This window comes from Trachypithecus francoisi, unplaced genomic scaffold (assembly GCF_009764315.1).
Source record: "Trachypithecus francoisi isolate TF-2019V2 unplaced genomic scaffold, Tfra_2.0 Contig00846, whole genome shotgun sequence".
Classification (NCBI taxonomy): Eukaryota; Metazoa; Chordata; class Mammalia; order Primates; family Cercopithecidae; genus Trachypithecus; species Trachypithecus francoisi.
Genome location: NW_022680941.1, coordinates 19,000 through 33,595, shown reverse-complemented (window position 1 = coordinate 33,595; position 14,596 = coordinate 19,000). Strand labels below are relative to the sequence as shown.

At 56.5% G+C, this 14,596-nt stretch overlaps 1 long non-coding RNA gene across 1 annotated transcript; it reads right to left on the bottom strand.

The window, feature by feature from the left end:
- Positions 1-9,416: 9,416 nt before the first annotated feature.
- On the bottom strand, positions 9,417-14,204 carry LOC117089482. The gene is made up of 3 exons (XR_004439632.1): positions 14,084-14,204; positions 10,802-10,919; positions 9,417-9,551 (listed from the first exon to the last, which is right to left on the bottom strand). It is a non-coding gene; the product is annotated as an uncharacterized LOC117089482 (long non-coding RNA).
- Positions 14,205-14,596: the final 392 nt, after the last annotated feature.

The window sequence follows — 14,596 nt, the reverse complement described above, 5'->3', positions numbered from 1 at the left end:
TCCCGCTCCTCCAGCCAGGCCGTGCTGTCTTCACGTTTCCAAGCATGCGGGCTCCTCTCCAATTCCCAAGCCCAACCCACGGGGACAGCGATCTGGGGTCCACGTGAGGTTTGTCAGCAGCTCTGACCCGCTGCTTCCCGCCAGCCTCGCGGCCGGTTCTGGAAAGCTCTCTGCTGCCCCCTGTTGGGGAAGCTCGGGGCAGGGCTCTGGCTGCAAGTATGGGGTCCCAGAACCTCCTGGCTCTGTCACCTCTGCTGGGTGGAAAACCAACCCAGGACTGAAGCAGCAGATGGGTGCCTGATTCCTTATAATCAGAGCTCCACCCACTGGCAAGTCTCTCTCCGGGCCTCAGTTTCCCCTTCCATTAAATGAGGGGCTTGGGGGATACCAAGGAGGGGTAACAGCTTAGTGAGGATGGCAGGTTTCTTCTGGGGAGATGAACACGTTTTGAAACTACATGGCGTGAGTGGTTGCACAGTACTGTGAATGCACAAATGCCACATTATTCACGTTGAAATAGTTAATTGCATGCGATGTGAATGTCACCTCATTTAAAGCGTTGAAAAGAGGGGCCTGGGAGAGTGCAGTGTATGTGAGAATCACGTGGGACACCCACAGTCTCTGAACTTCAGTTTCCTTGCCGTAAACTGGCAAAGAGACCGTGTGAGCTGTGTTCCCTGGGGCCAAGAGATTTCAAGAAGGAAAACCTGGGATTCCAGGGACAGGGATGAGAGCCGGGGGCTGGAAGGGGAGGGGGCCTGTGGGGACGGAATAGGGGGCAGCCCAGATAAGGCTTTCAATACTGGGTAGCAGCGTGTACACAGGCGGAGATCCCTGCATCTCACTTCCCTCAGGGCTGACCGCTGGCCAGAGGTGGGACTGGCCAGGCTCGGCCCAGCCAAGTCTGGGAGCAGAGGACACTGAGTGAGGGATCCCGGGTGTCACCCTCACTGGCCTGTGGCTCTCCTGACACCACAAGAGAGGTCCAGGAGCTGACCTTGGATCCTAATGGGGGACACCTTCCTGGCAGCAAGCTGGCAGGGTGGTGTGGTGGTCAGTGTACTGGGCTCTGTGTCTCCGCCCCTACCTGCTGTGTGACGGTGGGCGAGACACCTAACTCTCTGTGCCTCTGTTTCTTCAATGGTGAACAGGGGCACTAGCAGCCCCCACATGCGGGCACAGTGGCCTGAAGGAAAGGCAAGGGTGGCACGAGACCTACAGCAAAAGCTCTGAGCAGGGAGAGCAGGGAGCTGCCCAGGGAGTTCTACACCATCTCCCCTCTGGCCACCAAGGAAACCGAGGCTCATGGTGACCTGCCCAGGTCTGTTGGACTCAGGGTCCTTCTCATCCCCAAGATCAGAGGGCTGCCACCAGGGAAGGAGCTGGCCCCTAGACACCACCCAGGAAGCACACAGGGAAGGATGCCCTGGGGACTTCAGTATGTTATTGCAAAAAAACATTTATTGCTATTTGAACCCTGCTTTCATGCCTCCATTTCCCAGAAAATGAGCCACGGGAGACACCAGGAGAGGCAGGAGACCATCCTACTTGCACAAAACCCACTCCCTCGGATGCTGTCCTCAGTGAGGGTGGCTGTGGCCAACCAGGGGGCCCACCCGCAGAGTGGCAGAGGAGGCAGGTTGACCCTGCAGACATTGAGCACTGTGGCGAAGGTTCTGGCCTTCTGGTAGAAGAAGAGCGACTTCTTGCGGTCCAGGAGAAAGTTGTGGGAGATGGTGGCCGGCCTCGTGTAGGTCTTCAGCTGTGCCTTCTTGTTGCCCAGGTCCATGGCGGCCGCCAGTACCAGCTGGTAGTACCCGGTTGCATCAAACCGTTCCTGAAGGGGACAGGCCATGCTCAGCAAAAGGGGGACTAGAGCCTGTCTTCCCAGAGGCCGTTCCACATGTCCAGCCAATGCTGGCTCACCCCATGAGCCCCGAAGCCTGTGACAAGGCTGTGGTCTCAGCTGCAGGAGTTGGGGACAACCCTGAAACCTCTGGAAGTCTCCTGACTATCCCTATGCTCCACTCACCCCAAGCCCCAGTCCCACCCTCTCTGCAGGCAGTGGCTGCTTTCCCGTGGGCTGAGGTCAGGGCAGATCCTGCCTGCTCTGAGAGTTCCATGCAGGACCCGTGGCTCCAAGACCAGCAGGGGCACAGCGTTGAGTGACCCAGGCTCCCCTCTGGCCCCTGTCCATGCTGACCATTTCCAGCCCTCCACGGGCCAGGCCAGGTACAAAACCATCTCACAGGTGTCCCCCGGCAATGTTTCCTGAAATATTGACGAGAGTGACTCCCCAGACATCCACTCCCATTTTCAATGCATCTTTGGCTCAAACTCACCATCCCTGGGTTGGGATCCTGCCTCCCAGACCTCCACCTTGACCCTCCCATCTCCCCCCGGCTTCTCCCCAGGCGCCTCCTCCACATGGGGGACACCCAAGGGACCTCGCTAAGACCCAGGCCTGGCCTGTCCCTCTTTACCGTCTCAAGATGGCTCCCAGGGCCAAGGACAAAGTCCAAGATGCAGCAGTCCATTCCCTCACTGCCCCGCCCACACATGGAGCAGGGCGTGAGAAGACCCTGAGTCACCGCCGCTGCACATCCAATGCCCCCGGCCCAGCGAAACACTGGACTCTGTGCTGGGTACATGGTTGAGCCTAACATCCTTGCTCCCAGTCTGAGGGACCTGGGACTGAACACTGACCACAAAGGTGGCCCGGGGTGTGGCAGAGGAAGCCCAGGAGCCTGTGGGGGGCCAGGAGGCCCCTGACTCAGCCGGGGGTGGGAGGCAAGTGCTTCCTGAAGGGGGGGGGCATCCTAACTAAACAGGAAGGAGCCAGCCAAAGCATGTCTCTGCATGTGCGTGTTTGTGTGCGTATGTGTGTGGCTGTGTGCACGTGTGCCTGTGCGTGTGTATGTGTGCCTGTGTATGTGGTTGTGTGTGCACCTGTGCCTGTGTGTGTGCGCGCCTGTATGTGCCTGTGTCTGTGCATTTGCGTGTGTACTTCCATGTGCCTGTAGTGTGTGCAGCAGCTAGTGAGTGGCAGGCTGAGCCAGGACACACCGAATCCACCCTATTCCAGGGCTCACTCTCACGTGTAGACTAAAGGGGACCCCATTTTAGAGGCAATCAGCAAGGATGCCCATTTACCCCTGCCTCTCCGCCAGCCTTCCAGGCCCCATCCAGCCCAGCTTTCTCTCCCACTCTTCTGGGCCCCGGGTCCAGAGCCTCCTATACAAAGAGGAGGGTGTGGCCTTGGAAAGACAGCCGCCCTTGGGGAATTCCGAGGGGGCTCCCTGTGGGAAGCTGGCCTGGGCTGACAGCACCGTCACGATGAGGCCCAGAGGGCTGTGCACGAGAAGGAGGTGAAGGAGGCTTCTGCCCCTCGACCCCAACCATGGACTTTGGCCTCTCAGGTACTATTTGGCCCTTTCCTTCCTCCTGGGCAGGCGGAGTGGGCGGCAGACTTGACCAAGAGAGATAAAGGGCCACTTCTGGGAGGCCCATTCCCTGGGTCCCAGGCGAGCCCCCGAGTAGTGGGCAACGTCCCTCTGGGCCTGACACCTGGCACCTCCCTGTCTGGCTGGGACTTGGGAGGCCACAGGGACCGCTTCTGACCACCAGGTGTCGCCAGCACTGGTGGGGGCTTCCGGGAAGCCCAGGCCTGTGGTGAGGGATACGGGGCGGGGTCTTAGGGCTGCCCCAGCTCCTCATGTTGTTCTAAGGCCAAGATCTCCGTCCCTGGACTGGAGCGCCCTGGCCCCTCAGCCCATAAGGAGTACTGACGCGGTGCCAGTGCGATGCTGAGGAGGGGCGGGTGCCTGCTGGGCAGAGGTGGAGACACCCCAGGTCTGAGTCTACCAGTCCCAGCTCTCACCCCTGCAGGCCTGGGGGCAGAGAGAGCACAGCACCTCCCCTGGAGACAGACCCGACCCAGCAAGGTCTCAACCTGGCTGGCTGGGGCCCCGCCCCACTGCACCTGCCGTGAGCTGGGGTTCCCCTGTCTGTGAAGCGGATGGTAAGACATGGGTCCCACCCCACCCTTCCTGGGTGATGTGAAGATTCAAGGTGTCTCGGGACTCCAGGAAGGAGTTGCTCAGTGCAGGCTGGCACCCTGGGCAGGCTTCCTAGAGGAGGCACTGGGATTTGGGTTGGATCTTGCAATGTGGATTCAATGTGAGGATGATGCCGTCCTCCAAAATGTCCTCCTCCCGACCTTGTTTTCTTTCTTAAATGCAACTTGACACTTGACTGTCGAGACTCAGTTTGGTGTCACCTCCTCCAGGAGGGCCCCCCTGACTACAATCCCCCTTCTTTACCCAGAGGCCACCATTGCCCGCTCATGTGTCAGCCTCCCAGGCTGAGACTGAGTTCTTGAGGGTGGGGCCTGGCCAGCTTGGGAGCTGGGTTGTATCTGTGAACCTTGCTGGTTTCTCCAGCCGTGTGCAGAGCTCCAGGGAGGCCACTGGGCCATTCCTAAGGAAGGCTGGAACCCAGGCCTCTGGGGTCTGTGGAGATCCCACTCCAAGGGGGCTGGAAACACCCTGAGCCCTGCCCCTCCCCACCGACCTTCAGGTCATAGAAGATGTCACCGAGCACCAGGTACACCTTCACGTAGTAGAGGGTCGCCTTGTCAAACTCCAGCGGCGAGTTGCAGAGCTACCGGGCCTTGAGGTAGAAGTGCTCCGCCAGCTTACCATGGCCCAGCAAGTGGTGCAGGGTGGCCAGCCAGTGGTAAGCCACGTGCTCGTTCAGCCGGTCCCCTGGGGTGCAGGCCAAAGGGGCAGGTGTGAGGACGTGGCTCCCTGGGGCAGTCAGGGCACAGGCCCCTCAGGAGCAGGTATGCAGAGCCCCGGCAGCACCTGGCTTGCCTCCAGGCACCTGTGGTCACCTGGGCAGCTCTGGCCAGTCCCTTCTGGGTTCTCAGACTTACTTTCCCATCTGCAAACGCAGAACTAATAAGGCTTGCCCCTGTCTACTGTGAGGCTTTGGCAAAGTCGGATTTGGACGGCCCAGCTCTGCCAACACATAGCCACCTGCCTTTGTTCACTGGTTTTAACCAGGGGAGCCCACAACCCATGCAGTCCAGGTGCTCCCGGGAACCCCGGCTTCATGCAGCCCACAGACGTGACATCCGACTCCTGGGTGTGTCATGATCAGAGCCCCTTACCTTGGGGAGTCACCGCATGCCTGAGCTCCAGGTCCCCCCACAGATGCACAAACCCACCTAGGCTGTCTCTGATGTCCTCCCCTTTGCAGGGCGAGTGCTGTGGAGCCTGCATTCAATGCATTCCCACACAGCTGCACGCCTGTGTACTGTGCCCCAAGGCACAAGGCGTTGGGACATGCGGCCAGCCCAGGGTTTCCTGTCTCTGGAGGAGGACAGACGATCCTGGCACAGCACCAGGGGATGCCCAGCCTTAAGGGGAGGCTGCTGGAAGGGGAACTGGGATTTCATCAGCCAGAGAGCTGTGTGGTGATGAGGGTGGAAAGGGCACAAGACAAAGGGAATGTGCCACTCAGCCTGGCACGGGACCGAGATGCCTGGCATGTCTGGAAGGCAGAGGGCACACTGGGTGGCCCTTGTGGTCAGCAGCGGGAAGAGACAGAGGAAGCAGAGCTCAGCACTGCGTGAGAGACCTCAGGCTCTGCCGCACGGCCGGACGGGGAAGCCAGCTGGGCAGATCTGCCTGCCTGGACAGGAGACCAGGAAAATCCAGCAGTGTTTCAGCTACTGCCCTACAGACCTGGAGGCTGGGCTCTGCCAAAGTGTGGATCCTGGCAGGACGGGGGCTCAGGGGACTTACCCAGAGTGATGCTGAGTGCTAGGGCCATGTGGGCAACTTCCAAGCCCTCCTGGGGCCCCTCCAGCGTGGCCAGCAGTGCCACCGGCTTGTTGCACAGCTACAGCTGCGGCTCCGCCTTGCGGTTGCCCATAGTCACTGCCAAGGGCAGGGTCAGGTCCTACCACACAGGCAGGTGGGGTCGGGCTTTCCGCAGCACCCACCTTGCCCAGCGCCTTTCTCAGAGCTCAAACATGTGCTTGGAGCATCCTACGCCCCAGTTACCCCTGCACCTCCTGCACGTCCGCAGAGCTCTGTGCTCTGGGATAACGCACGGTTCAGACACCCAAGTTGGGAGTTGAAGAGTCACCTGAGGCCCATCTAGCTACACCCGGCAGCCTCAGACCAGCCTCTCCCACCTGGGCACTGGGGGTCTGACTAGGGGGAGCCAGCACTCCTCTCTGCTCTAAAAACACATTTATCTGTGCCCAGGGCTTAGCCACATCGTGAGCTCAGAGGAAGGGAGAAGCCGTCCCCGTTTCGGGGTGTGGGCAGACTTGGGCCCTGGCCCTGGGCCTCCCACTGACATGCTGTGTGTCCTTTGACATGTCCCTGTGCTTCTCTGAGCCTCAGCTTCCTCATCTGGAAGATGGGAACAGGACTTCCCACTCATGGTTGCTGAGATCATCAGGTGCAAGGGTAGAGCCACTGTCATGTCCAGACCCGAGCGTTTGTCCGGGCAGGGGCACAGTCAATATCATTCCCGGTGAGACCACTAGGCAAAGATAGGGCCATTGCCACATCCAGGCCCCAAGCGTTTGTCCGGGCAGGGGCACAGTCAATATCATTCCGGTGAGACCACTGGGAAACTAAGCATGTGCAGGGTGGCCTGCCTCCAGGTGGGAGGCCTCTGCCCTCCAGGTGACCCCCTGAGGCCCACATACATCAGCCCACAGGCCAGCTCACCGGTAGAAGGACACGGCTTTCTCCACTCCCAGGCCTCGTTGAAGATGTCTCCAGCTGCCTCAAACGGCTCCAGCCCAGGTTGGAGTCGCCTGTGTACAGGACCACATTCTGTGCCACCTGAAAGGAGCAGAAGTTCCCTCAAGACCCACACTGCAAGGTGGCCATACCCATCTTCGCCAGCCTCCTTCTCTCACACACTGCAGGTACACCTGAGCATTTTTCAGACCTGTGCATTAGGGCTGCCCCACCACTGGCATGAGGACAATGAAATGATGCACTTGAGTGCCAGGAGGTGACTGAGCAGCTGCAGCCCAGGAGCCCGACACCTGTGAATCCTACCACCAGGATAGCCCTAGCCCACCCCCTCCCCCACACTCAGTCTCCGTGGCCCCCAGATTGCTGGGAGCCCATCACCTGGTTCCTTTCTGCGTTGCCACATCCCTGCCGCAGCTCAGGGCGCACATCAACAGTGTTGTGGGTGGGCCTGGTCCCTCTTGGCCATGAGCTCTTGATCCTTCTCCTCAGCTCAAGGAGGTATACAGCAGGTGCTCAATAATGAAAGCTTCACCAGGGTCGTGGGCTTCACAGTTTGTTCCAGATCACACTGTGTTGGGAAAGCCTCTGAAAACAGCCGCTATGACAGATTCATTTTGTAAGGAGATGGCCACGTGTCGCTTGGAGCACGTTCTTCTGTGGTTAACTGAGTGGTCCCATTCTTTGAGCATGAGCTGTATACCAGCAGGTGCTAGGCACTGTGAGGGGCCACACCTCTGCCCTCAGGGAGAAGATGCTGGCCACTGGGGGAGGATGTGAGGGAGCCAGTTGGAGGGAGGGAAAGGCATACACGGTGCTCAGCAGTGGCTTAGGAATGAGTGGATGGATGGATGAATGGATGAGCGGATGTGTAGACACGTGGATGGATGGGTGTGTGGATAGATGAAGCTTGAATGGATGGACGGATGGGGGGATGGGTGGTGGAATGTTGTGTGTATGTATGTATGGGTGGGTAGAGAGTATGGATGTGGAGGGTAGATGATGTATGTACATATAGATGGATAGACCAATGGTGGATAAACAGACAGATGAATGGAGGGATGGATTAATAGGTAGATTGGTGGGTGGATGGATGAATGATAGATGGATCGATGGACAGAGGAAGAGATGAACAGGAGGTGAGTGGATGGATAATGGAAAGATGGATGATGATGGATGGATGGATAATAAATGGATGGATGAACGATGGATGGAAGGAGGAAAGGTGAATGGATGGATAAATGGATGCATGGATGATGGATGGAAGGAGGAACAGGTGAATGGATGGATGATGGATAGATGAATGGATAAATGGATGGAGGATGGATGATAAAAGGATGTATGAATGATGCATGGATGGATAAGTGGGTGGATGGAGAGATGGACGGATGGAGGTGGAAGGAGAACACGAGGTGAGAGTAGATCGTGGTGGATGGATATATGGATAAATGGGTGGATGGATGAACGATGGAAGGATGAACAGGTGAATGGATGGTTGGTGGAAAGATGGATGGATTACCAGGAAAGGATGGATAGACAGGTGAATGGATGGATGATGATGGATGGATGATGGAAGGATGGATGGATGGATAAATGGATAAGGATGGGTGATGGATAGATGGAAGGATGAAGGATGAATGGATGATGGAAGGATGGATGGATGGATAAACGGATGGATAATGATGGATGGATGGAGATGGGAGGATGGATGGATGATGGATGGATATATGGATGAATGAATAAATGGATGAATGATGGATGGAAGGATGAACAGGTGGATGGATGGTGGCTGAATGGATGGATGATAAAAGAATGAATGAATGATGGATGGATGGATGATGGATGAATGGAAGGATGAATAGGTGAATGGATGGATGATGGATGGAAGGATGGATGCATGGAAGAATGAACAGGTGAATGGATGGATGATGAAAGGATGGATGGAAGAATGGATGGAGGGATGGATGAACAGGTGAATGGACGAACAGATGAATGGATGGACGGGTGAATGGATGGATGATAAAAGGATGATGAATGAATGGATGGGTGGATGGACAGGTGAATGGATGGATCATGGATGGATGGAAGATGGTTCGATGGATAGAAGGATGAACAGCTGAATGGCTGGATAATGGAAAGATGGATGGATGGATGGACAAACCGGTGAATGAAGTGACCAGATGAATGACGGATGGATGGATAGAAGGATGAACAGTTGGATGGATGGCTGGACGAACAGGTGAATGGATGGACGAAAAAGTGAATGGATGGATGATAAAAGGATGGATGGATGATGGATGGATGGATGATGGATGGGTGGGTGGAAAGACGAACAGGTGAATGGATGGATGGATGATTGGATGGATGGAGGGATGGATGGATGGAAGGACCCACAGATGTATGGGAAGATGATGGAAGAATGGATGGATGGATGAATAGATAATGGATGGATGGAAGGATGAACAGGTAAACAGATAGATGATGGAAGGATGAATGGATGGATAGATGGGTGAATGGATGGATGGATGGATGATGGATAGGTGGGTGGAAGGATGAACGGATGGATGGATGGACAGAGAGTGAACAGCACAGGGGCCCTCCTGCATCCCTTGCCACTCACCTGGATGTACAGGTCCACCAGCTCGCTCTGCCGCAGGATGTAGTAGATCTTCCCTGCTTGCAGCCAGGCATGCGCCTCCTTTCTTCTGGAGGTCAATGAAAATCCCCAGACTTTGTTTGGTGTAGTCCAGAGTGGATCTGTAGGTCCTGGAATCAGACACAGGTGTCAGAACAAGGGCTCTCATCCTCCTGGAACCAGTGCCTCCTCCCGTGGGTCTGGTGACAGATGAATCTGGAATGTGGGGACTGGGAACGGCCCTCTTGTGTGTGCAGTGTTCTGCCCTTCCCAGGCTGCTGGGAGGGCCAGGGTGAACACACACGGCATGGAAAAGATGAAGGACATCCTTCTGAGGGAATCGAGCATCATGCTGCCCTGTGGCAGGAGGAGTGTGCTAGTCCATCTCCCCTGCCTCCCAGACATGGCCTGTGTCTTCTCCAGACCACCAGGAGCCGTTAGTGTTCAGAGGCTATCTAGGCCGATGGTTCTAAAGGTGTGCAGGCATCACAGTCACGGAGGCCTGTCTGTATAGCTTGCTGGCCCTGACCCCAGAGCTTCCGGCTCCACAGACCTGGGGCAGGACCCAGAACTCCCACTTGCCACAAGCTCCTAGGTGAGATAGATGCTGCTCTGCTGGTCCAGGGACTACACTTTGAGAAGCATGGCTCTAGCACACTGGCCCATTTTCCTTCTGTGAACCTGAGGCCAAGACTGGAGCCAGTCTCCCGGGTCCCCATGGAATCTGGCTCCTTCCCTGCTCTCTCAGTAAGTCCAACACTCGAGGGGCTGTGACTGCAGCAATGTCACCAGGCCCTGTGGGTGGGGTGGCCAGGGCCATGGTTACCGCACCAGGTCAGGATGCCCGGGGGAAGCCGAGTGGGCCACCTATGGGACGTGAGACCTTGAAACCCTGCCCCAGGAAGCAGGTGACACAACTGGCTCTGTCTTCTGTGGAGAGAAGCCACAGGTGGCTGCTGTGGTCACATTTAAGGGGACAGATGAAAGCCAGGAGTGAAGACTCGGGGCAGGCAGAGGTCAGATGACAAAAGCCACCATAGTAGGAAGAACAGCCCAGAGTGCACGTACTGCCTCTGCTGGGGTTGAGATGACCTTTGACCCAACAAGGGAGGCTCAAGCTGGGACTCACGAGCCAGCAGCAGCCCTGGGACGACCCCAGACCCACCAGCTCAAAGCATCTGATGCCAAGGAACCAAATGATCCAAAGGAAAGGGGCTGATGGGGCCCTGGGCCAGCTTCCCTGTGCCCCCCTCCCTGCCCCTCCTAACCCCCTTGCCCCCCTCCACACCCCCACCACTGCAAAGCCAGCCCTCACTGCTCGGTGCCCAGGGACAGGTAGAGCTGACTGATGATGGTCTCCAGGAGCTGCCCCCTCCAGCACCTTGTCGGTCACCTTGTGGGCCAGAGAGAGCTGGAACTCGTGGTAGAGGACACACTGGGCCTCGCTGGGCATGACACGCTGTAGAAGTAGCACAGCCACTGGACGGCCTGCAGCTGGCCTGGGCAGAAGACAAAATGGAAGATGTCAGCCTCCCAGCATCGAAGCGAGGCTGGCTGGGCTCGGCGGCCCCTGCTGTGCTTGTCTCTTTCACACCTCTGTGAACCTGGGCCCCATAGGCGGGGAGCCTGAGCTCAGACAGGCCATGCACCTGTGCAAGGGCAGACACCGAGCACACCGTGACACGGGCACAGCTTGGTGCAGATGCTCATGGTAGAGACCGGCCTTCTTTACAACTCCCAGGGCCGAGGTCCTGGCCAGGCTCGGCCCCTGCACCAGGACATCTATTTCTGCTTCACAAAGTCCCTCTGGCGAGGACCAGGGCCGCCTTCAGCCTGAGCTGATGAGGCCACAGGCACAAGTAGCCCCTGTCGCAGATGGAACCCTGAGAGAGCAAAGCCAAGCATCATGTCTGCCACACATGGCATCATGTTGGGGGAATGGGGTTCAAAGCCAGCCCCTGGTGTTCCATACATGCTTCTCTCATGCAACCAGGCCCAAAACCATAGGCTCACTGGCCTCTCCCAAAGCCACGGTGCTGGGAACAGTGGAAAGCTTCTGATTTTCTAGTGTCAGAAACATTCTGAAGATTAACACCGGAAACCAGGTACACCGAATGGACATCTGTCACACACGCCACCCAACAACAGCTGAATACACAGTCCTCTCGAGCGCCCACGGGACATTCCCAATGACAGACCATGTGCCAGGCCACAAAACAAGCCTCAGTGAATGGAGAAGGACTGAGACCAAAGCAGAGGTGTTCTTCAGCTGTACTGGCACGAAACTGGAAATCAAGAGTGAAGGAAAGTGGGAAATTCAAAAATATGTGGAAATTACACACTCCTAAACAACCAGTGAGTCAAAGAAGAGACCATCAGGGAAACTGAAAACTAATTTGAGAAGAATGCAAACAAATGCACAGCCCGGGCCAGCACGGTGGCTCCTGCCTGTCATCCCAGCACTGTGGGGAGCCGAGGCGGGAGGATCGCTTGAGTCCAGGAGTTTGAGATCAGCCTGGGAAAACATGGTGAAACCTCGTCTCTATAAAAAATACAAAAATTAGCCGGGTGTCGTGGTGCACATCTGTAATCCCAGCTACTCGGGAAGCTGAGGCATGAGAATGGCTTGAACCTGGGTAGAAGTTGCAGTGAGCCAAGATTGCACCACTACACCCCAGCCTGGGCAATGGAGCAAAACCTAAAAAAAAAAAAAAAAAAAAAAAAAAAATAGCACAGCGTATCAAAACTCCAAGATGCAGCTAAGGCAGTGCTGAAAGGGAAATTATAACTGTAAATGTCTACATTCAAAGAAAGAAGAAAAATCTCAAATCAAAAACCTAACCTTCCACCTTGAGAAACTAGAAAATGAACTAAACCCAAAGTGAATAAAAGGAAGAAAATAATAAACGTGAGAGTGGAAATGGGAAGTAAAATACAGAGAATGGAAAAACAAAAGAGATAGTCAACAGAACCAAAAGTGGGTTTTTGAAATAATAACAAAATTGACAAGTCTTTCACCAGACTGACCAAGAAAAGAAAGATGATGACTCAAATCAGAGACTGAGCACCATGGCTCACGCCTGTCATCCCAGTGCTTTGTGAGGCCGAGGTGGAAGGATCGCTGAGGCCAGCATTCAAGACCAGCCTGGGGGAACAGATGAGACCCCATCTCTAATAAAAATAAAATAAACAATTACAAACCCAAGTTTCTAAAATCAAATGAAAGAGGAAACATTATTGCCGACCTGACAGAATAAAAGGATTCCATGAAAACACTACGAACAATTGTACACCAACAAATCAGACCATCTAGACACAACAGCCAAACTCCTAGAAGGACACGAACTACCGAAAGTGACTCAAAAATGACCCCAAGTAAGCATGTGGGGTATCAACCGCACCCTCGGTCTCCTCGACCGTTCAGCGCAGGGTGGGGAGACAGGGACGCATGATCTCTATTCCCTGGCCTGCATTTCCAAGTCTGAATCCCCAGCACCCTGGGAGGGCCTCGTAGGAGGAGGTGCCACAGGCTATTGTGCCAGGAGCCACCGGAGCTGCAGTGGGGGCTGGGGCGCTGGGCTCCTGGAGGGTCTCCTTCCAGTCAGAGAATGTCCCTGGCGAAGAAGCCTGGGTATGAACCCCCCACCCCTCCTTGGGCAGATGTGTGGGACCGGGGCCCCTTCACACGGTCCTTTCCAAAATCTCATCCCTCCTAGGGCCAGGAGTGGGTGCCAGGCCTGTGCTGGGAAAGGGCAGATTTGGCCACAGCCCCTGGGGCTCTGGTCCAGGCCACAGGAGGCACCTCTGAGTGGTCTCACTGTGCCATGACAAAGCGCTGCAAGGCAGAGGGGACTCAACAGTATCCCTTGTCTCAGCCATTTCCCTGGACTCAACTTCCTCATCTTTTCTCTGCGGCCTAGATTTCGGACAGCCCTGCCCACCTACTGTCCGTTTACTGCTCAGTGTGCAGTGACTGTTCGACAGCACTCCATGGCTCCCCAGTGCTCTTGGGAAAAGGCCAAGCCACAGCCTGAGGCCCCAGGCCCTGCTTAGCTCTCCAGAAGAGCTTCTCACCATCCAGCACCCAACCCACCCACTCCAACTCTGCACCTCCCTGTATGAGCCCTGCTCACTCACCCCGCTCACACTCACCCTGCTCACGCTCTCACCCACGCTCACCCCGCTCACCCCTCATCCCCGCTCACACTCCCCTCACTCACGCACTCACCCACGCTCCCCGCTCACGCACCCCTCACTCACCCCCACTCACACCACTCACCCCCTCACACTCCCACTCACTCACGCCCTCACTCACACCCCACTCATCCCTGCTCACACTCCCGCTGACTCACCCCCATCACACCCCCGCTCACTCACCCCACTCACTCACCCCCACTCACCCACTCGCTCACACTCCCGCTGATCACCCCATCACACCCCCTCTCACTCACCACCACTCACTCACCCCGCTACACCCACCGCTCACTCACCCCCACTTGCTCACCCCTGGGCCTTCACACAGGCTACACCGCCAGCCCCTCCCCCACCACCAGCCCCTCATCCACACCTATTACTTGACTAAATCCTCTCAACCCTCTGGTCCCAGACTAAAGAGGCTTCCCTAACCCGGGGCCAAGTGCTGCCCCGCCATCAAGCCACTCACCCTTTTGTGGCTTCTCTGGCCTGAAGCTCACGTTCCCGCGCTCAGCACCTGCTTCCCGAGGACCCCACAAGCTCCATTTGTGGGTGGGGCCTGGCACACTCTGCACAGCTGCTTTTGCATGAACTGCTCTGTGGCTTTGGGCAGTCACCCGCCCCGTGTCCTCTGTGAGGTGGATGACAGGTGCATAGGGCTGCCGAGATACCAAGCAGATAACACAGGCACAAGAACTGGCGTTCAGGGCCTGGCTCATGGAGGGGCCCCAAGTCCCAGCTCAGCAGAGCCTGCCTTGATCCCAGGGTTATGGCCAGGGATTTCCAGCACGCCCGATTTTCCGTGCTCAAGGCAGGATGGTCCCTGAGCAAACCGGAAAGAGCTGGCTGCCCCAGTAGGGCACAGAGGGCCTGGCCCTGCATGGGAACTGCCTGTCTCCAGGGCGCTTGCCAACATCTGCTGCTGGCCATGACTCAGCACTTTCGATGGTGGAAAAACCACCTCTTGTTTCCGAATCACAAG